Source organism: Callorhinus ursinus, unplaced genomic scaffold, assembly GCF_003265705.2.
Source record: "Callorhinus ursinus isolate GAN/ISIS: 27379988/994484 unplaced genomic scaffold, GSC_fseal_2.0 scaffold1, whole genome shotgun sequence".
Taxonomy (NCBI): Eukaryota; Metazoa; Chordata; class Mammalia; order Carnivora; family Otariidae; genus Callorhinus; species Callorhinus ursinus.
Window position 1 is genome coordinate 338,033 of NW_027397063.1, and position 23,799 is coordinate 361,831.

The following is a 23,799-nucleotide window of genomic DNA, read 5'->3' on the forward strand; positions in this document are numbered from 1 at the left end:
TATTCCCATCAGACAGAGGACACAGGAAGAATATGTTCAATCAATACTCTGCAAGCCCTTCTCATAACTAGTTTTTAAGGAATGCATTGGAGGGGAACTTGGGTGGGTCAGCCTATTAAGCATCTGCCTTCGGCTCAGGTCATAATCCCCAGGGTCCTGGGATCCAGCCCCGCATTGGGCTCCCTGCTGAGTGGAGAGCCTGCTTCTCCCTCTCACTCTGCCCACCCCCTGTGTGCTCTCTCGCTTGCTCACTCTATCTCAAATAAATACCTTAAAAAAAAAAAAAGAAATGAATTGGAAAACCATTCTGATCTGTCCTTTCTGATAGCACTAACTTTTCTAGAGTGGTCATATATATTTATATGCACACACATATAATTTTACTTATAAAACATACATTATGTATAATTAATTTACATAAGTGCATGCATACATATACTTAGTCGGTTGTATGTACTTTTATACATATATAATTATATGTAATTTTAGAAACCACTGCTTTTAATTATCCTTGCATTTCAAAAATAAAGAAAAATAACCAGGCCCAGAAATAATCAAAAACACACACTGCTATTAGCAGCTTACATCTTCCTCCAACAAACCTATTACTAAGAGTAGTAAATGAGTTTAGTTTTACTTATTTTTCCCAACTACACTTTTGAAAAACTCAAAAATTCTTAAAATGTGTTTGGCCTTGTATCCTTGTGCATCAGTTATCTTCCAAATATCCCAAGCCTCTCACTTGTAACCCCAACCTCGAGTGTTACCTCCAGTTCCATCCCCTGGCCCCTCCACTCATTTCTCTATCCATCTTTCCCTCCAGAAGAAATATTTCAAAGTTTTACCCTGAACTAATAATGCTGAACTACTCTTTTCTCTACACTAACCTCTAATTCAGTATCTAGTCCAACTGCTGCTAGATGTTGCCTACAGTGCCATTACTACCTCAACCCCCCACACTTGAGACACATCCTCACCTCCTCCTCAGAGAACTGACCTTTCCATATTTATCCCCAGTGCCACCGTTCTTCCAGCAACTTCTCTAGAAACTGCTGGTTTCTTTCTTTACTCGAAATAGTCTCACTAAATCCTGTCAATTTTCAAAATGCCTCCTGCCTTAATTATTCTCCATGCCCACTGCAATTGCCTTGGTCTAGCTCCTTATTTCATACCTGGTATTACAGATACCTAGAACTAAGCATCTTCCAGGCCAGGTGGTATGTCAGAAACACTATGGGAGGTTCTCAAAACCAGACTGCAGACTCCACACCCAAAGATATTGATTCAGGAAGCATGGGGAAGAACCCAAGAATCCCCCACACCCCCCCGCCCCTGGTGATTTTAGAGCACAGCCCAATGTGGAAGATACCAAACTTAAAGGCAGCTTATCCCTTGTCTCAATTCATCTGGCTTATAGCTGGCCCAAGTCCTAAATACAGTGAAAACCTACCCATTTCAAAGACTTTCAACCTGGATTTAACTTACCCTCTGTAACTTAAGAAAAATCGATCAAATCTTATTGCCCTGAACGGAGAGTTTAGCATGGCATTCTATAAAATGCCATTTAACCCCCTTCTGCACCAATGCTCAAATGATTTTCCCTACCTAAAGTTTGCCACTTCTTTACCCAACCCTTTACGTAAATCCTATCCATCCCTCAAGACTACTTGAATTCCCCCTCATCCAGCTTTATGTCACTCCAGCCCCTCAGAATTTGCATTCAATGATCCACCACTATATTTTTTTAATTATTTATGTTATATTATTACTCCAGTGACATTATCTCCTGCTTGGTGAGCTTCATATTTCTATTTCATCAGCGTAGATGTGCAATGAACACATCAGTAAAGTGAGTAACAACATGGAAAATACTGTTCTATGTAGAAAAAGTAAGTTATAAAGCAGCATGCAGACACCATGTGATTACATTTCTTTTTTAAAAGGAGAGAAAACTAGTTGTGTGCATTAAAAAAAAAAACAAAAACTGACAGGTTATCCACAAAATAGTAGTTACCTCGGGAGAGAGGAGCTAAAGGAAATTGTTATTCTAAGCTTTTGTATTTTCTAAATTTCCTAAAAGGAATGTGCATTTTGTAATGAAACCAAATCTTCCTAGAATCTTAAACCTTAAAATCTTAACCTAGAGTTTTTGTGATCAATGGAAATCCTGTAAAAATGACTGGCGTGGGTATAAGCAGCCATACTGTCACAATCCTAACACCTAGGACTTGTTAATGTTAACATTTCCCAACCTCTACTTCAAATTCCACTGGCCTCACTAGGTGGATGTTCAACTTCTGGGACTCTGTTCACAGCTTTGCAAATCAATTTCATACATGAGCATGCTACTTCTCTAGCTGTACAGAGTGGAGTTCTGTTTATTCTCTTGGTTTGTCCTTTCAATCACAACTACAAATCTTAATATAGTATTATTGTTCTTATTTCCACATAAGACCAGGAGACATATAATAGGTGAGAAAACTGAAAATAATATTAAAATAAACCTTTGAATGAAGGTCTGGAAAAACCTTTAAAACACCATCTTAAGCACCATTTCCTTCTTAAGCAGAAAAAAAAGTCCTAAATACAGTGAAAACCTACCCATTTCAAAGATTCTCATGATAAACTACAGCAAAATGTTCAATCCTTAATTACAAATTCTATGCTAAATTCCTCTATACCATCCTTAATTACAAATTCTATGCTAAATTCCTCCTGCACACTGAAGAAACAGAAAATAGCTACACACAGCCTACAAAATACTCTTCATACCCACACTCCTCAGCTTTTCTCCAAATGCACATCAAGACACTGCGTCTTCTCAAGCTGAATTAGCCAGCCTCTGTCCATTTTTCCTGCTCAAATCTGTTTTCTCAATTTATGATCTCCAAATCTGTACACAGTATAGTTAAACATGAGCCTTGCCACACTAAGTATTGTTCCTACACAGTTTTCCTTTCTTCATGTAGCACTGATCATGGTCCATTTGTGGTCTATTATACCTCATGTTCAATCTCTTTTAGAAATCCCTTTCATGAAAGAAAATACAAAATTTATATATAAAAGTGTATCATTAAAAATAATTTAAAAATCAGGAATTAAAGTTTTCAACACTAAAAAGAAAAGGTGACATATATTATGGTACATTCACATGACAAAATATTATATAAGCCTTTAAGTTCTTCTTACAATAACTGCATGGCATGAAGGAAAAAGTCATACACTATATCAGAAAGCAAAACCTTCCCCAAAGCAAAATCTCAGGAAAGTAACTGAAAAAACTCTGGGGGAAAATATATAAGGTTATTAACAATGAATGTCTTTGGCTAATATAATTCTTGGTGATTTTTAAATTTTCCTCTTTATACTTCTCAATACATCACAACTTTTATAAGTCAGCACATCTCTTATAATGAGGAAAAAATGATCCAAGAAATTCAACCTCCATATGAAACGTAATAGTCATCATGGTATCTGGTTAACAACCACAACTATGAGAACAACCTCTAAGTGCATCCAATTTTTAAAACTCCAATATAGGTAAAAAGCTCATGAAAATAAACTATTAAAGATCTTTAAAAAAATCAGTTAAGGGGCGCCTGGGTGGCTCAGTCGTTAAGCATCTGCCTTTGGCTCGGGTCATGATCCCAGGATCCTGGGATCGAGGCCTGCATCGGGCTCCCTACTCTGCCGGAAGCTTGCTTCTCCCTCTCCCGCTCCCCCTGCTTGTGTTCCCTCTCTCGCTGTGTCTCTCTCTGTCATATAAATAAAATCTTAAAAATAAATAAACAAGGGGCGCCTGGGTGGCTCAGTTGGTTAAGCAACTGCCTTCGGCTCAGGTCATGATCCTGGAGTCCCGGGATCGAGTCCCGCATGGGGCTCCCTGCTCAGCGGGGAGTCTGCTTCTCCCTCTGACCCAACCCCCTCTCATGCTCTCTCTCTCTCTCTCTTATTCTTTCTCTCAAATAAATAAAATCTTTAAAATAAATAAATAAATAAAAATTAAAAAATCAGTTATGGGGCGCCTGGGTGGTGCAGTCAGTTAAGCGTCTGACTCTTGGTTTCAGCTCAAGTCTTGATCTCAAGGTTGTGGGATCAAGCCCTGTGTGGGGCTCCGCACTCAGCACTGAGTCTGCTTGAGATTCTCTCTCCCTCTGCCCCTCCCACTCATGCTCTCTCTGTCTCTCTCTCTGTCTGAAATGAATAAATAAATCTTAAAAAAAAAATCTGTTAATACACTGCTAGGTCACTCTCCACAATAAAACCAAAAAAACTACTTATTTAGTGCTGCTTAACCCAATATTCAAGGCCCTAAAGCCATCATCAGGTTTCTGAGTCAACCTGCCCTAGTTTAACTTCCAGCTCCACAACTTAATAGGTGGGCTCACACAAGGTTCTAAACTCCTAGATGACTAAGTGACCTCATCTACAAAGTGAGGATAATCCCATAAAAATTATTGTATTATCGGGGCGCCTGGGTGGCTCAGTTGTTAAGCGTCTCCCTTCGGCTCAGGTCATGGTCCCAGGGTGCTGGGATGGAGCCCCACATCAGGCTCCCTGCCCGGCAGGAAGCCTGCTTTTCCCTCTCCCACTCCCCCTGCTTGTGTTCCCTCTCTCGCTGTCTCTCTGTCAAATAAATAAATAAAATCTTTAAAAAATAAAAAATAAAAAAATTGTTGTATTGTCAATGACAGAGCACACGTAAAGCATTTACAACATCACAGTTAGTGTTCAATATACATTCACTTCTCTATGCCAGTGTATTTTATATTGTCATTACCTTCACCTTTCCAGTCTTATCTCCTACTATAAAAACTTTCCCCAAATGGACACTCCAGCCACCATGGACAAATGCCACTTTTCTGCTTGGGCTATTCAATGAGCTTTCCTCATCCTTCCCTGTCAACACCAAGCTCCAAGCCCAACATCAACCAGCACTGTCTTCCACAGAAGTCTCCAATCAGCACTGCCTACAGACACCAATCCCTCGGCAACCCTGTATAGCAGCGTTTACACCAAGACTACGGCCCTCACACCACTCACCTTGGATGGTAGCTAACTAACTGTATGCATGCCAGCATCCAGTCCCAGAAAATATTAAGAGCCTTCTTTGGCTCGCTATTGAGGAAGGCCAGCTTCCTCAACTACAGCAGATTCTCAATAAAGGAGAAAAAACCATAATCATCAAACCACGTCATTGCCTAAAACATCTGCTTTGGGTTGCTTTGTTGAAACAAGTGAGTTAAAATTCTTCAAGATTTGGGGTGCCTGCCTGGGTGGCTCAGTTGGTTGAGCATCGGACTCTTAGTTTTGGGTGGGATCATGATCTCAGGGTTGTGGGATCAAACCCCGCCACGGGCTTGTCCCTCTCACTCTGCTCCCCACTCCACCCCTCACCCACTCACACACAAGCACTCTAATAAATAAAATCCTTAAAAAAAAAAAAAAAACCTCTTTAATTTTTAAGACAACATAGTAAGTACAGTTAAGTCATACCTGCAACCTACTGGTGGAGCAACTGAGTTTGCCATGGTTCAGTTCTAGAACTCATTTCAGTGAAAAAGGCACAAAATCTAGTGGTTTTGCTACAGAGAATGCTATCTGAGCTAAGAAATATTTTATGTAATTATCAACTCCATATAAATAGCCATAATCAGAAAAAGCTTGGGCATAGTTGAGGGTTGTTTTTTTTTTTTTTTAAGATTTCATTTATTTATTTGACAGAGAGAGTGAGCAAGCACAAGCGGGGGGGGGGGGGGGGCAGAGGGAGAGAGAGAAGCAGGCTCCCCACCGAGCAGGGAGCCTGATGCGGGGCTCCATCCCAGGACCCTGGGACCATGACCTGAGCTGAAGGTAGACATCTAACTGACTAAGCCACCCAGGCACTGCTAGTTGAGAGGTTTTATTCCTGTTAAATACCAAGCCTCCCTTTTAAAAAAGAATAATTTGAATCGTGGTATTACTTAATACTAAAAATACTTTAAAAAAAAAAAACAGGTGGGCAAAATATTGACAACTGTGAAAGCAAGGATGACAGGGACACAAGGGCTCATTATGTTACTTCTGTGTATGTCTGAAGTTTTCAATAATTAAAAGTTCTTTAAAAAATAAAAATGGTGATATATGAAAAAAAGTATTAGAAATACAATTTTTTTTAAGATTTGCTTTATTTATTTGACAGAGACACAGCAAGAGAGGGAACACAAATGAGGGGAGTGGGAGAGGGAGAAGCAGGCTTCCCGCTCAGCAAGGAGCCTGATGTGGGGCTCGATCCCAGGACCCTGGGATCATGACCTGAGCCGAAGGCAGGTGCTTAACTGAGCCACCCAGGCACCCCAAGAAATGTAATTCTTTAAACCATAAACTAAGTGAACTACTTAACAAAAGAAGCTAACTAAAAGAAATGTAAAGATTCAGTAACATTTTATGACAAGAGAACTTATAAACAAACCATGACTAAGCAAAATTTGCCTTTTTTATTCTCTTGTTTATTTCTCTTTGGGGAGAGGAGAAAGGGGTTGAAGTAACTTGGGAAACTATTTTCCATAAAATATTTTTAAATAAGTCACTAACAAAGATTTACCTATGTAAGTTTTGGTTGCTTTTTTTAAGATTTTATTTATTTGAGAGAGAAAGAATGAGAGACAGAGAGCATGAGAGGTAGGAGGGTCAGAGGGAGAAGCAGGATCCCTGCAGAGCAGGGAGCCCGATGCGGGACTCGATCCCGGGACTCCAGGATCATGACCTGAGCCGAAGGCAGTCGCTTAACCAACTGAGCCACCCAGGCGCCCTAAATTTTGGTTTCTATACAATTCTTCCAGAACATTCATCGTGTTACTAAATGTACAGTTGTGATGTGAAAATCCAGGGAGTTGGGTGAAATTCCCTTTAGGATGTCACTAGCTAGCACTGCAGGATCAATAAAGTGCAAACTCCCTAGTGCCAAAGTCCCCTAGAGAGATGATCCCACTACTAGTTTCAACAGCTGACATACTCTACCCACTCTTGGAGGATAAAAACCAAACATTTTAATAACTTGCCCCAAAATTTCCTTTTGCTACCAAAGTCATATTTGATTTTTATCTTCCTATTTTTTTTATATAATGCAGGTAGCACATTTTTCATATCTAATACAGATGACTTATACAATAACATTAAATTATCAGATTGAGAGCTAAGAGGACTTCAATTTCACTTAATTCAAATCAATCCTTTAGCAGATGTGGAAACTGAAGTCTAGAGGTTATGTGCCTTACTTATGAGTATGTGAAAGTAAAATGAACACTGAAAAGATCTGGTTATCAAACCAATGATAAAAGCAAAATAATGCTTAATTGCCATTTTAACTGAGCATTTAAACTCCACTGCTACACAGAAGTACGTACAAATATAATATCTGTATACATAACAATATAAACATCCTTACACAAAAAGGAAAATGTCCAGAAAGATTAACTGAAAAGCTTTAAAAGCAGTGTCTGTGGTTGGGACAATGGGACTGGAAAGGAGGTGGGATGGGAGTGGGGAAAGGTGAGAGACATTCATACATCTGTACACACTGCAGAAGTGCCATCAATTACACTTATTGAAACAAATGAAAAATAATTTTAAATAACAGCACATGGGCAAATAATATCCTAAAAATCAGATGATGTCTTGACATTAAGTAGACTTTCAAATTCATCATTCATTTCTTCAACAAATATGTGCTGAGTATTGGAGACATAAGGGCAAGATTTACTGTCACTAAGCCTGCCCTCAGAGAACTCACGATCCAACGTGAGAAACAGACAAAAATCACAGTAATACTGGACTACATGGGTATGAGGGAAAGCATGAATTACTAAGAGAATATAACAAGGGGAACTTATTTAGATTTGAGAAAAGAGTATCAGAAATACTCTTTCCAAGTGCTCACCATCGCTTGGCATCAGGGAAATCCAAATCAAAACCTCAATGAGATACCACCTCACACCAGTCAGAATGGCTAAAATTAACAAGTCAGGAAACGACAGATGTTGGCAGGGATGCGGAGAAAGGGGAACCCTCCTACACTGTTGGTGGGAATGCAAGCTGGTGCAGCCATTCTGGAAAACAGTATGGAGGTTCCTCAAACAGTTGAAAATAGAGCTACCATACGATCCAGCAATTGCACTACTGGGTATTTACCACAAAGATACAAATGTAGGGATCCGAAGGGGTACGTGCACCCCAATGTTTATAGCAGCAATGTCCACACTAGCCAAACTGTGGAAAGAGCCAAGATGTCCATCGACAGATGAATGGATAAAGAAGATGTGGTGTGTATGTGTACACACACACACACACACACACACACACACACACACACACAGAGGAATATTATGCAGCCATCAGAAGGAATGAGATCTTGCCATTTGCAACGATGTGGATGGAACTGGAGGGTATTATGCTGAGCGAAATAAGTCAATCAGAGAAAGACATGTATCCTATGACCTCACTGATATGAGGAATTCTTAATCTCAGGAAACAAACTGAGGGTTGCTGGAGTGGTGGGGGGTGGGAGGGACGGGGTGGCTGGGTGATAAGACATTGGGGAGGGTATGTGCTATGGTGAGCACTGTGAATTGTACAAGACTGTTGAATCACAGATCTGTACCTCTGAAACAAATAATACACTAAATGTTAAAAAAAAAAAGAAGATAGCAGGAGGGGAAGAATGAAGGGGGAGTAAATCGGAGAGGGAGAATGAACCATGAGAGACGATGGACTCTGAAAAACAAACTGAGGGTTCTAGAAGGGAGGGGGATGGGGGAGGACAGGTTAGCCTGGTGATGGGTATTAAAGAGGGCACATTCTGCGTGGAGCACTGGGTGTTATACGCAAATAATGAACCATGGAACACTACATCAAAAACTAATGATGTAATGTATGGTGATTAACATAATTAAAAAAATTAAAAAAAAAATACTCTTTCCAAGAAGTGACAGGTAAGAATTTGTAGTCTTTATGTCTGTTCAGCTTCTGAAGCTCACAATTCTTTTAATTTCTAGATCCACATAATGAGAGGCATGAGACAATCCAAAACTTCTGAGAAAATAATAGGTGGATGGGGATCTGGAAGTACCGAGGCTGATCAGTCAAGACTATGAAAGACTAGAGGAACAGTGAATAGATGCCTTCAAATAATTAACCAAGTCTCACAAATATGGAATGAATGAATTAACTAGCTTCCTGTATTTCAAGAACACAGGACTCAAATCAGAAATAAGTAAAATGTTACAGGAGAATACACAGAGAACAAATAAAAGAATGAAGGCATCCAATAATGGGACAGTTGCTCCATGAACAGTAGCCCTCAATCACCACATGTTCCTGCAGAGCCTCACACACATAATATCTGCCTCAGCCATGATTCTAACACTAAGCTGGAAGTGGAATTCAGTTACTCCAGAGCCCAACCCTCTGACCCAAAGGCCCACATCACTACATTAAAAAAAAAAAAAAAAAAAAAAATTTTGCCTGCTCCATGAAATATAATCAGGGGAATAATTAGTATTTTTGTAAGAAAATTGTCTCCTCCACCGAGCCCATGTCTCTGCCCTGGTTCTCTGGGGACAGCTTCTCAACATGGCAGAAGGAGCTGGATGCCAAGCAAAGAACGGTGGTTCTGCTGAGACGTAAAGATCAGAGTTCCAAACAGCTGAAGCACCTGGACAGGGCAACAGAGAGAAGGAAGCTGTGCAAGAGGGGATCTCAGAAGTCTGTGTGGGGGACTCAAGAGGACCAGAATGCACATAGGCAGGGTGAGACTACCCACAGCTTAGCAAAGAGCGACTGCTGAGAGATTGAGAACAGAACAGAGGTGATAGAGAATGAACAGGCCTGGGGACTTTAGGAGTCCCCGCCCAGGCACAGTGGAGAGATCTCAAAGGTTCACTGAATATGTCAACTTGACTGGGCCATAGGGTCCAGACATTTGGTCGAACATTTTTCTGGGTGTGTAGTGATGGTGCTTCCAGAATTAATGTTTGAATCAACAGACTTCTCCCTAATGTGGGTGGGCTTCATCCAGTTAGCTGAGCCTGAATAGAAAAAAAAGGCTGATCCTTCCAGGGGTTAAGAAAGAACTCCTGTCTTACTGCATTAAACTGGGACATCAACTTTTCTCATGCCTTTGGACTCAAACTGAAACATCGGCTCTTCTTGAGTCTTGAGCCTGCTGGTTTTCAGACTGGAACTTAAGCCATCAGCTCTTAACGGTTCCCAAGCCTCTGGACTCCAAGTGAAACTATACCATCAGCTCTCCTGGGTCTCTAACTTGCCAATTGCAGATCTTGAGACTTCTCAGCCTTGATAATCATGTGAGCCAATTCCTTATAATAAATCATGAATCTCCTATTGGGTCTGTTTCACTAGAGAACCATGACAAACACACACTTTAACTTCTATCTCCATTTCAAGACTAAGGACCAAATCCTAGCATACAGCCTATGAACCAATACTAAAAATGTCTAAAACCAAACCCAGGACAAGATCCGAAGGAAGACTCAGTTTGGAAGTCATGTCCCATATTAAAGAGGCTAGGATTCATCTTGAGCTTTCCATAGATCTTGCATAATGAAGTATAAAACCAAATACATATAAATTCAAAGTAACCAACCAGCCTTCTAGAAGAAACATTAACACTCTTAAGGAGAAAAAACAAATAGTATTCAGTCAAATATTAATAAACAAGAAAGAAAAAAACATGTGATCCACAAAAAAAGGGGGGGAAGAAGGAGTCAATAGAATACCAACCCCAGGATGGACCAGAGATTAGATTTAGCTAACAAAGACTTTAATGCAGCTATTTTACACAAAGAATTAAAAGAAAATACACTCAAAACTTTAAAGAACATATGCTCTTTAATGTGTAAACAGAGAGAATATCTGAATAGCAGAAAAATTAAAACCACAAAAAAAGCACAAAAAGGAATTCTAAGAGTGAAAAATATAATAACTAAATGAAAACTGTGTTGGACAGATTTAACAGCATACCGAAGATACCAGGAGGAGAAAAAAATCAGTAAACTGACAAATCGATAGAAATTATCCAATTTAGGGGCACCTGGTTGGCTCAGTCAGTGGGGCATGTGACTCTTGATATCAGGGTTTTGAGTTTGAGCACCATGCTGGTGTAGAGATTACTTAAAAATAATTTTAAAATCTTTTTTAAAAAAATTATCCAATTTTACTACAAAGGAAAAAAAACTGAAAAAAAAAATAAGAGACCCTCAAAGACCTGCAAAATATAAAATGTTCTAACACACATATAAGCGAAATCACAGAAGACTTTGAGAAAGGGCAGAAAAATGAAATGAAGAAATCATGGCTAAACACCTCTCAAATTCAAACCACACCCAGGCACATCGTGGGCTAACAGCTTAAAACCAAAGATAAAGAGAAAACCCTGAAAGCAGCCAGAGTGCAAAAAGACACTACAGAGACAGAACAATATAGTATAATCAACATCTCATCAGAAATAATGGAAGCCAGAAAACAGTGGAACACCACCATTACTGTGCTGAATGACAAAAACTATCAATCTGGAATTCTATATGCAGTGAAAATAACCTTCCATCACAAAGGCAAAACAAAGACATCTCCAAGATTTTTAAAAATCTGAAAGAATTCTCTGCCAGCAAACCTATACTATGAAAAATGCTAAAGAATTTCTGACTGAAGGGAAATGAGAGTGGATGGAAACACAAATCTATGCAAAGGAATAAAAGGTGCCTGAAATGGTAAATAGGTAGTTAAATTTTCATAAATATATTTTCCTTCTCATAATTTAAAGACTATTGATTGTTTAAAATAAAAACTTTAAGTTGGAGTTTAAAACATGTACTTAAAGCAAAAATTGTAAAACTGTAAGCTGGAGTTTATAATTTATAATGTAATATATGTAGGAGTAAAAACCATGGCAACAATTGTACAAAGTGGGAGGCAGGTAAAGAGACTGATAATGTTTATGGTTATCACATGTGGGAAATGGGGAATACGAAGTGGAAAGTCAGTGACTTTAACATTTGAAACAGAGATGCACTGTCCTCAAAATACAGAACACCTTCAGCAGTTTCGTGAAGATTTCATACACAGTAATTACAACACAGATACAAACTCTCCATCACAGGAGAAATCCAACAGATAACCCAAGGAACTAGAAAGAGCAGAACTATCTGAAAAGACCTTTAAAATATATATCTTGAGATGTTTAGAGAAATAAAAGTCTATTTTTTTAAAGGGTGACAAAAATTAGGCAGGTTCAAGAAAGAACCTATTAAAATTCATACACACACACACACACACACACACACACACACACACACTCTTACGTTCATGACTAGCTCACAACTTCAAAAAACCCTCCAATGGTACCTTCCATTCTAAGTGTGAACATCTTAAAAAAAAAAAAAAAAAAACTGTTTAATGTGTGTGTTCCTATCTCATCCAAAATAAGCTAGCCATAGTTGTCCAAAATTAGCTAAAATATAGCTTATTAAAAAAAACATAGTCCAACTATAACATATTTTCAAGTTTGATACAACCAAGCAACTTCAGAAAAAGTATAATCATAGTATATTTTTCACTACTACCCTGCAACCTGCACCTTCTCACAGTCATTAAAATTCCTAGATTGCTAAAATAAGTGCCAATAATTTAGATCATTTTCCTAAATTTAGATTCATTTTTAATAAATGCTTGATAAAAATTACCACTGTCAGCTTGAGCCAGCCCTAAAAGAATAACCTCCGTTATTTATGTTGGTTTTTTTTTTTTAAGATTTTATTTATTTATTTGACAAAGAGACACAGCGAGAGAGGGAACACAAGCAGGGGGAGTGGGAGAGGGAGGAGCAGGCTCCCGGCCGAGCAGGGACCCCGACGCAGGGCCCAATCCCCGGACCCCAGGATCATGACCTGAGCAGAAGGCAGACGCTTAACGACTGAGCCACCCAAGCACCCCTAACCTCCGTTATTTAGAGACAAGTTGCTTAAAACCATTATTATAAATGACATGCAAGGTGGTGATATTTGGGGTGAAGTCTCCCAATTTGGATAAGAACATTGGATCATCAAGCTAACATTGAAAAGTTACAAGATATACTATGAATTCTTACTGTAATGGGAAACATTCTCATGATGTATCTAAAAGTTACTCTTTCAAAAGCCACCTTCCTACTCTTCCAAATAATTTATAGGTGTGTGAGTTGACAATGTCCCCCCCCCAAAAAAAATCCACATTCTTATCTCTGAAATCTACAGATGTTATCATATTTGGGAAAGGCTCTTTGCAAATGTGATAATGATTAAATGAAAGATCTTGAGATGAGGAGATATCCAAGTGCGCCCTAAATGCCATCACAAGTGTCCTGGAAAGAGAGGGGTAGGGGGAGATTTGACACATAAGAGAAAGTGATGTGACCACAGAAGGAGAGCCTGGAGTGATGATGTGGCCACACACCAAGGAATGCTGGCAGCCACCAGAAGCTGGAAGAGGCAAGGAAGACTCCTGCCTGAGGAAGCACAGCCCTGGCCCTCCAGACACTGATTTCACCTCAACGGCTCAGACTGCAGACTTCTGGCCTCCAGAACTGTGAGAAAATCAATTTCTCTTGTTTTAAGCCATTAAGTTTGTGGTGATTTCTTACAGCAGCCACAGCTAACTAATACAAGAAAGACATTTTCAAATTTTCTTAAAATATGTACATTCTACAGACGTCACCTATGAGAAATGTTCCAATCTTTTATTTGTATTCATGGATGATGAAAAAAAAAAAGTGCTTAATTTACGTCAGCATCTCATTTGGAATGATTTGCAATCTTACTGCTTTCTGAGAAGTTCCTTCAAGCTTTAGAAAGACATAACCAGGGGCGCCTGGGTGGCTCAGTTGGTTAAGTGACTGCCTTCAGCTCAGGTCATGATCCTGGAGTCCTGGAATCAAGTCCCGCATCAGGCTCCCTGCTCAGCAGGGAGTCTGCTTCTCCCTCTGACCCTCCCCCGTCTCATGTGCTCGCTCTCTCTCTCTCTCTCATTCTCTCTCTCAAATAAATAAATAAAATCTTTAAAAAAAAAAAAAAAGACATAACCATTGGGAGACTATAGGGTAAAATCCACCCCCTCCAACTCATACTCACTAAAACCCAATACTCAGCTACTCAATCTGGAACAGTTCAAGAAAGTTCTCACATAATCGAACACAAACAGCAAAATGTTAAAATGCTGTCAATAACATGAAAGCACCATATTTTTCTCTTTTTCACTACTTTAACCCTAACATTTGGTACTTTTTTGTCAAATAAATCAACCATCCTATCTCCTGTAAAGATTTACTGCTACCAAATGTTGCATGTTTCCCATACCACTCATCCCCCCCCTTTTTTTTTTAAAGATTTTATTTATTTATTTGACAGAGAGAGATAGCAAGAGCAGGAACACAAGCAGGGGGAGTGGGAGAGGGAGAAGCAGGCTTCCCACTGAGCAGGGAGCCCAACGTGGGACTCGATCCCAGGACCCTGGGATCATGACCTGAGCCGAAGGCAGACGCTTAACGACTGAGCCACCCAGGCGCCCACCACTCATCCCTTTAATACACCCTGCAGCTTCATACTGAACCGGCAGATCTCTAGCCATAATATCATTAGCAGGTTAGCAGCAATCATGCCCTTGTCAAAACCAAGGCAGATCTCACAGGCTGAAAGGAAGGAAAGGTCTGATATGTCCTGTGAAGCTATTTCCCCAGGAAAAGCCATTTTTTTTTTATTATCTCTGCACAAGCCAGGTCTGGCTCCAACACTACCAACTGCTTCTAGGTTTTAAAATCCCATGCTCCTTCCACTAACAAATACTGCCTCTTCTCTCAACTCACAGAACCACTGGAACTGAGTGAGGTGACACACAGCACAGAGTCTGCACATCTAATTAAGTTCTGCTTCCCTTTACTTCAGGGAAGGGGACATAGCCTTAACCTGTGCAAGCTTCTCCATCATCTGACCTGCCTACAACGTCCTGGCAACTGCACTAGAGGAGAGAGAAGAGTCCTCCTAATACCTCGCAGAGACTGGTCTCTCTCAGGGAAAAAGAAAATGGGAAGTCACTCCTGTCTCACGCTGTGCTCTTCACCTCACATGACCTCTCCCTTCCTCTGAGAGCAAATATCATATTCAGAACTTGACCTGTTATGGTTGTAGCATTCATTCTTTAAAAACGAAAATGTTTTAAGAACATTATCCTGATTTGTTTTGAAGTCTTCTCTTCTCTACTAGGTTGTAACTTCCCTATCGGCAGAGACCAGGTCATATTCAGGCTGCCATGGCCAAAGAGCAAAGCACAACGTTTCCCACACAGATGACACTTAAGTCATCAAGTTGATATGTGGTATCTTAATCATATGAAAATAAAAGTACGTCAGTTATTTGGCTGCTTCTACTATTGGTAGTTATGCTGGGCAAATAACTTTTTCTAAATCCCTGTTCAATTATGCAGTATCAAGAAACCTAGATTTCTACCTTATAGTTATTCCCCAATTTTCTTCTAAATGAAGAGAGCAGCACTAAACTTTCAGGACCATGGTACAAATAAATTAGCTCAATACCTGGTGCAGACTTAACTTACAACACCACCTAAAATTTCTGATGGTACTTTTTAGTGATGAAATAATTACAAATACAACTCACTTCACGCTCTCTGAACCCTATGAAGCCAAGTAGGTATAATTCTGCACTTTCACATGTGAGGCAATCGAAGTGTAGGCTAGCCAAAGCAGTGGTTCCCAGGCCCGAGAGCTGCATCAGAATAACCCTGAGGAGCTTGTTAAAAATTCAGATTCAGAAACATAACCATCAGCCGCTCCAGAGGGTAGAACCTGAACATGTATTTTTTGAACAAGGGTCCCAAGGCAATTTTGACACATGGCCAAATTTAGGAACTTATGACAAGAATTCAGAGCCCAAAAGACCTAATGGTATTTTAAGAAGGAGCCTCCTCTTACTGGACTAGTTTACCCAAATGAACTATGGGCTACTCCACCAGAAAAGAGGGCCGTGGCTTGCGCCCGGATTTGCACCTAAGTGTTTCCACGAACACAGACTGCCCCAAAGATTAGACAAATCTTGCCGATCTTACACTTTGAGGAGACAAAGTCAGAGCTGGCTACATTTATGTTTCTAATTAATTTTTAAACTTGTCTTTTGATATATTCTACTTAGCATTTTAACCCATCACTTGCCAAAATTCACTCTTTATATTATATAATTTTAACATAATTTTTTAATAAACAAAAAATTAAGTAAAAAAGCTTCCCCCAAAAATATACTAAGAAAATTAAATAGCTTCACCTGTACAATTTGTGGCAGAGAGAGTCATCTCCTTCTTCCATAATTATAGCCCATCACATGGCTGCCCAGCGAGGTTACACTTCCCAGCCTCCCTTTCCCCAGGGTATGGCCATGGAACTAAGTTCTCATGGACAAAATCAAAGTGAAAAAGTGTGGTGTGACACCTCTGGGCTTTAAGACGAGGAGTGAACACTTCTGTCTCTTTGTAAGCTGAGGCCAGGACAACACAGAGAAAACCAACCATACCTGAGCATATAGTGGAAAAACAGGAGAGAAGAAATTTGTGTCTCTGAATACCAACTGAGGCAGTACCCCCCACCAACCAAGCCATTCACCTACAGACAACTCTGTTCTCGGAGACACCCATTAGCTGGCTCTCAGTCACACCAGCTTAACTGTGCACTCTAACACACGGCTGTTTGTCTGACAACAGGAACTAACTCCCTCTCACAACAAGTATCAGCTAAGGATATTTCTAATGTGGTCACAGTATTCGGTAATAAAATCCTGGACCCTGAAGGGCTCTCAAGAGATAATCTATGAGGGGAGACTGGGTGGCTCAATTAAGTGTCTGACTCTTGATCTCATGGTCATGAGGTTCAAGCCCCACATTGGGCTCTACTATGGGCATGGAGCCTACTTAAAAAAACGATCCTCTACAAAATACCTCAAAAGTTTGTAGCAAGGATACTGAAGTCAAGGGAGATTGAAAAACAGGGCAATAGGAAGAACAATGGACCCCATCACTCCTAACTTCCCATTTTTCCTTCAATACTACACTACAAACTGGATTCTAAAATCACAGAAAAGAGAACCACATTTTTCAAAAGAACCTTTGGATTAATTTCATTCGTCGATTCAACAAATACACTATCCTAACATCTTGTGAGCTGCCAAGCAATGTATTTTCAGGTGAATGCAGATTTTAGAGGCCTTCAGTTTTCTGGTTCTACTATGCCTTTAACTCTCCTGAGCCTGCACAAATCACACAGAAAACAAGTACACATAATTTTAACACTACTTTGAAGGAGGACCTAGAAATACCCAAATCACAATGTAGTTTTCTTTACAGAAGGTAATGTATTATAAACTTCTCCTCTACTTCTCCCACTACTATCCTCCTCTCATAATCTTCATCCCAAAAACGAATTTTCTTTCTTTCTTTCTTTCTTTAAGTAATCTCTACACCCAATGTGGGGCTCAAAATCACAACCCCAAGATCAACAGTTGCATGCACTACGGACAGAGCCAGTGGGCACCCCCAAAAACGCATTTGCATTTGTACCCAGCCCAAAGCAAAGGAAAAAGCCAGCAAAGCCAGGAAACAGTATTATTCCTACACTCTTTCTCCTCAATGAACAGGTGCACTGGAGGGCCTGCCTTCCACCTCTCAAAACCGCCCCCGTGCCCTGCACGACATAGGAAACAAAAGCAGAGGAATAGGCCTCACTGCCAGGAAAGATAGAATACCTCCTCTTTCCTAAGGCGTATGAGGGATCCTGGTGAGTTTTATGTTCACATGCTAAAGAACATGAAGAGTTTTTGCTAATATAAAGCTAAAAGGTTTCTAAATCCCAGAACAGAGTCCATTCTAGCAGTGCTTTGCTCTTAAAGATAAAAATCAATCTGCTTGGATGCAAAATGCCATAGAGTAAAATGCCTTCACTCTCTATACATTTTAAAAGAAATTCCATTTAATGACAGCAAAATCTTAGTATTAAAAAACATTAACCAAGTCACATACTACAGCTTCCCAGGATGGGTGGAGTGGCATAGTCCTGTGGGGCAGATATGATTCAGAATAATTCTTATAGGACAATGTTTCTCAATCTTTTTAAAATTAGTCCATTCCCGGGGGAAAAGACTTCATTTAAATTTCTCCTTAATAAGAAAAATGAAACATTAATGAATATTTTTGTCAGGTAGGGTTGACTTTTAGAGGGCCATAAACCATTGTAATATGTGAGTTTTTTCGCTCCCCCGCACCCAAAAACAATTTTTACCCTTGTGGGGGTGAGATGAAGATGAAGAATGCATGCTACAGGGCCTAAAAATACTGCTCCTCAAACTTTACACTACCCAGATCCCTTCTAAGATTTTTGGAGATGCTAAGTCTGGGGTCAGCCCCCAAAATCTGCATCTCATATTAAGCTTTCCAAAGGACTCTGAATATATGATCTATGAGCCACAATATTTCTGACACATTCCCACTGTAACAACCAATACCTAGTAACAGAATGACCTTAAAATGGAATCAAGATGAGAGCCACTTAAATGAAATAAAATGCTGTCACATCCAAGGCATTAAGAAAAAAGATCTGTTTGGGGGCAAAACAGTTGCAATTATGAAAGATCTGAGATTGTCTCTCTTCTTTCTCCTGTACAGAGGACAATCACAGGATTACTGGAGAAAAAAAGAGCTTGAGATGTTTTATGTATTGTAACATGTGACACAAAAGGAGGTTTATGTCACTTACTTCACCAAGTACATATTTGGGCTATCTAGTACTTTGCTTAGGTGTAAACTGGAGCCAAGCATCACATGAAATACTCATTATCTTTTCTTCCCCATCCCCAAATAAGTATATGAACCCTACCAAAGTTACCAATACATGATCTAACCGAATTTTACAAATTATATTAATACTATACAGCTATATCTGAACGGAGTTATAGCAAACACTGCATTATAAAATGAATTAAGGCAGTAAGATTAGACAATGAGAACAAAAAGAACAGAAAAGTCATCTTTTTTCCTTTTTTCCCTTCAGAAAGATACTTGGGTGGCGCCTGGGTGGCTTAGTCATTAAGAGTCTGCCTTCGGCTCAGGTCATGATCCCAGGGTCCTGGGACTGAGCCCCACATCACTTCTCCCTCTTGTGCTTGCTCTCTCTCTCTGTCTAGTGCTCTCTCTCAAATAAATAAAATCTTTAAAAAAAAAAAAGAAGAAAGAAAGAAAGATACTTGGTTCATGTGGTGGAATGTTCCTTGGTGGCCCTAATAAACCACTCTTGCCAGTGTCCACATCTTGTACAGTCTCCTCTGCTTGAATCTGGACTGGCCTATGACTCACTTTGGGCCTAATCTGGTGAAGATGATACTGTGCCAATTCCTTGCATAAGGCTTCAGGGGGCCCAGCAGTTTCTCCTGCTGGCACGTCTAGAATCCGGTCACCACCTCCAAAATCTAGTCAACCACATATGAAGTCCAACTATCCCAAGATCATACGGTGAGAAAGCCCATGCTAGTCAGGTGAAGCAGCCATGTGGAGGAAGATGCATCAGATACCGTATGTGTGAAGGAGTAAGTCATCGCAGACCTTCCAGTCCCAGCAGATGTCACTTGGAATGGAAAACAAAGCCCTGCCTAAATTAGAGAACTGTGAACAAAGAAATGAATATTATTATTTAAGCCACCAAGTTTTGCCTTTGTTTGTTAAATAGCTATAGATAACCTCAACATTTTGTATGCAAACAAATCTGAAGGAAAATTACAATGTATCTGTCTGCAAAATGTTTGAAAGTAAATATTCCACATCTTCTGAAATAATTTATCTTCTCGAACTTGAAAATGGGCTGATAAATTCTGACCTACTGTATTAGCACACTTCTTTGACAAATGACTCAGAGTTCCTACCAGATGGTTAATATTGGAGAGAGAAGGCGGTCAAGACTCCATCTCCAGACTAGAGACCTCCAGACAAACCCACAAACCAGTTTATTAAACTTCACAAAAAACCTACCCATAGATGACCTCTTTCACAGTATGCTCACCTAAGAACACAGAGTGGAGGTTTTGAAACTGGTTTGTATACCTACGTAGAGGCAGTAATGAGTAAGGAAGAGTCCTGTTACCTGCTATTAGTAAATGACAATCATGGGTAAATGTAAATTTCTATTAATGAGTTCAGAGACTCACTGAGAGTATTATACACTATGTGCCAAGCATCCTGGATACCCACCCCCCAAAAAAGTCCTGCCAACAGCAGTTAAATTTAGCAAAGACCCCAAATATAAATAATGATTTTATAAATACTTTCTAGAATAAAGCTGTGCACAACATAAACACAAAAAGGAACTAATGAGAACACAGAAGATGGAAATATTCTTTCACCCCATTCCTGCCTCTTTCCAGGAGTGTTAGGAAAGACTAAAGGAGAGGACATCTGAAATCCATCCCACAAGGGTTGGAATTTAAACATTCTAATATGGGTTACATTAGGGGAACGTCTGTCTGCTTTTTTCCCCAAGGGTCTCTAGCATCTAAATTGGGGCCTGCCACATAATAAGACATACAAACATTTGTTAAATTTAGTTATGACCGTGGGTAATTCACTCAGCATCATTTATAAAAGATGAATAGTGATGTACAGAGTTATTCTGAAAATTAAATAAGATACCATACGATAGTATTAGGAAATGATAACAGGCAAAAACAGTTTGGGTAGCATTTAAAGGAAGTATTATTTGCTTATTTAATGCATCAAATATGCCAGGATCTGTGCTCTACAGAAAATGTTGTAAAAGTGCAATGTGCTGAAAAGGAGAAGAATATAATACAAGTGGGGAAACGTAAGCTACTCAAATAGCTCTAAATGCAACAAACAGAAGAGGGTTGCAGAAAGAGATCCGAAAAGTAAGCAGAGGTACGAATATAAAGAGAACCTAAATTCTTTAATAAATTGTGTCTTCATTCCATGGGACCAAGAATCATGGAAGATTACAGGCTGTGGAACACCAGAATCAGGGTGGAAAGGGAAAGAGCGACAGTACAAAAAATTAATCAAAGACAAAACTAATTTGAAAGGGGAATATTCCAGCCTAAATGAATACACATTCAACATAGAGGCTCATCCATGCATTTACCTCTGTTCTCTCACAAAACTCCACTGAAAATAACATCTACCTAAAATCAGTAAATGAGTAAGTAATAAAACAAGAAAGGAGACAGTGATGAACAGATTTTTAGATAATGCAAAGAACATGGACTGTGGTAGCAGACTTAGGAGAATAAAGCCACTGACTAAGCAGTGACACTTGGAGGTCCCAAGAAAACTAGCTAATGTACACCAAAACCTGGAAAGGCTCAGGACACACACACTCTCTGGCTCTGTCCACTAACAGCCAGGGCGCATGCACACCATAACAGCAGTGAGCGTACCTAATGCTCACATCTTGGTTGCTAAATGCCATTTCCATGAAAAAGAACCAGAGCTTTAGGCAGAGTTCTACTTAACACCAAATGAACGAACCATAAAAGAAAAATTTACTAAACTGAACTTCAGGGGGGCCTGCCTGGGTGGCTCAGTCGGTTAAGCGTCTAACTCTTGATTTAGGCTCATATCATGATCTCAGGGTCGTGAGATCAAGCCCCACGACAGGACCCATACTCAGCGGGGAGTCTGCTAGAGATACTCTGTCTCTCTCCCTCTGCCACTTCCCTCATTTTAATAAAGGGACTTCATTAAAATTCATAACTTTTGCTCTGAAAAAAAAAAACTGATAGAAGGATGAAGTGATAAGCTACGGACTGGGAGAGAGCATGTGCAGACCACATATCCAACAAAGACCTTGCATCTAGAATATTTAAAGAACTTTCATAATTCAACAGCAGAAAAAAACAATCCAATCAAAAAATGGACAAAAGACATGAACAGATATTTCTGTTTCTCCAAAGAGGAGACACCAAGTAAGTACAAAAAAAGATGTTCAACATCATTTGTCATTAGGGAAATGCAAATTAAAACCACAATTAGGAAATCACTACACCTAACAGAACACTAAATGAAAAATAGGGATAACACCAAATGGTGAGAAGGATATTGAGAAATGGGATCCCTCATTCATTGCTGGTGGAAGAGAAAGCAGTACAGACACTGTGGAAAACAGTCTGGCAGCGGCTTACAAAACCAAACACGCATTCACCATATGATCCAGGATTCACACTGTCAGGTATCTACCAGAAAACGGAAAACTGACATTTACAAGAAAACCTGTACTCAAACATTCAAAGTGGTTTTATTCATATTGTTACACAAAATATTGGAAAACCACCTAAATGTCCTACCATAGGTGAATGGTTGAACAAACTTGGTCCATCCATAAGATAGAATACTGCTTAGCAATAAAAAGAAATTAACTACTGATAACCTCAACACCAAATGGACCTCAAGGGCATTATGCTTAGTTTAAAAAGCTGATCTCAAAAGGTTACATACTATATGCTTCCATTCATGTAACATATAGAAATGACAAAAACTACAGACATGAAGAATAAACTAATGGCTGTGGGGGGGTTGGGAATACAAACTGGTTGCAGAGCAAAAGAGAGTTCTTTCAAAGTGATGGAACAGCTCCGTTATCTTGACTGTGGGGGTAGGTACACAGATCTATACATGGTATAAAGTATGGAACTACATGCATGCACGCACACACACAAATGCGGTTTAAAGAACAATAAAACTGAATAAGGTCTGAAGAAATGCACCTGATTTATCAATTTCCTGATTTTGCTGGAACAAAATCAGTAGTGCATTTAACAGAAATGCACCTGATTTATCAATTTCCTGATTTTGCTATCCACTAGGGCTACATAAAACTCACCATTGGGAAAAGTTAGGTAAATAGAGGGTACATGGGACTTTATACTATTTTTGCAACTTCCTGTGAGTTTATTTCAAAATAAAGGATTATTTAAAAACAAAAACAAGGCTCCGTGGAAAATGGCCAATTCCAATTCCAAGGCTGAGACAGAAATTCAAGATAAACCCGGAAAGTGCTCAAATGATGGAGACATGCCAAAAGGACAAAGACACCAACTTTGTCAGTTTCTACTGACAAAATCCTGGACAACTGGAGCATTAAAGTAAATAATTACAATTATGGATTGATTATCACTCAATGCACAGAAAAGAAAATCAGGTACCCATAGTGATACAAAGTAAGTGAATAAACTAGAAGTCTGATTAGTAATGGGATATTTACATAGTCTCAAAGCACCTCTACACAAACCCACATTAATTACAAAGGAAGTAACTTTAAAATCCGAAGAAGTCTGAAGGCACCACCGTAATCAAGTGATCAAAGTGAACATTATCAGAATTAGGACGATTTGAAATCATATGCTACGTGTAGTTGGCACAATAATATGAACCCCCCCCCCCAACAAGATGTCCACATTCTGATCCTTAGAATCTGTGAACGTGTTACTTTACAGGGCAAAGGGGAATGAAGGTTGCAGAAAAAATTAAATTTGCTAATCAGATGACTTTAAAATAAAGAAGTTACCCAGTGGGCCCAGTATAATCACAACAGTCCTTAAAAGTGAAAGAGGAAGGAGTGAAACGGCAGCATGAAATGAACAATGCCCAAAGTTGCTGCACTGAAAATGGAAAAAGGGGCCATTAGCCAAAACAGGCAGCCTCTAGAAGCTGAAAAACAAA

The 23,799-nt window shown here is 39.5% G+C and overlaps 1 protein-coding gene and 1 long non-coding RNA gene across 4 annotated transcripts in view; one reads left to right on the forward strand and one right to left on the reverse strand.

Moving 5' to 3' along the window:
• LOC112823637 (uncharacterized) overlaps positions 1 to 9,093 on the forward strand; it is a 43,975-nt gene extending 34,882 nt beyond the window's left edge. The window contains exon 3 of the long non-coding RNA XR_003208082.2: positions 9,033 to 9,093. This is a non-coding gene — a long non-coding RNA (uncharacterized lncRNA). The remainder of the gene's footprint in view (positions 1 to 9,032) is intronic.
• Positions 1 to 23,799, reverse strand: part of DYRK1A (dual specificity tyrosine phosphorylation regulated kinase 1A) — a 150,276-nt gene that overhangs the window by 101,611 nt on the left and 24,866 nt on the right. The window lies entirely within an intron of this gene.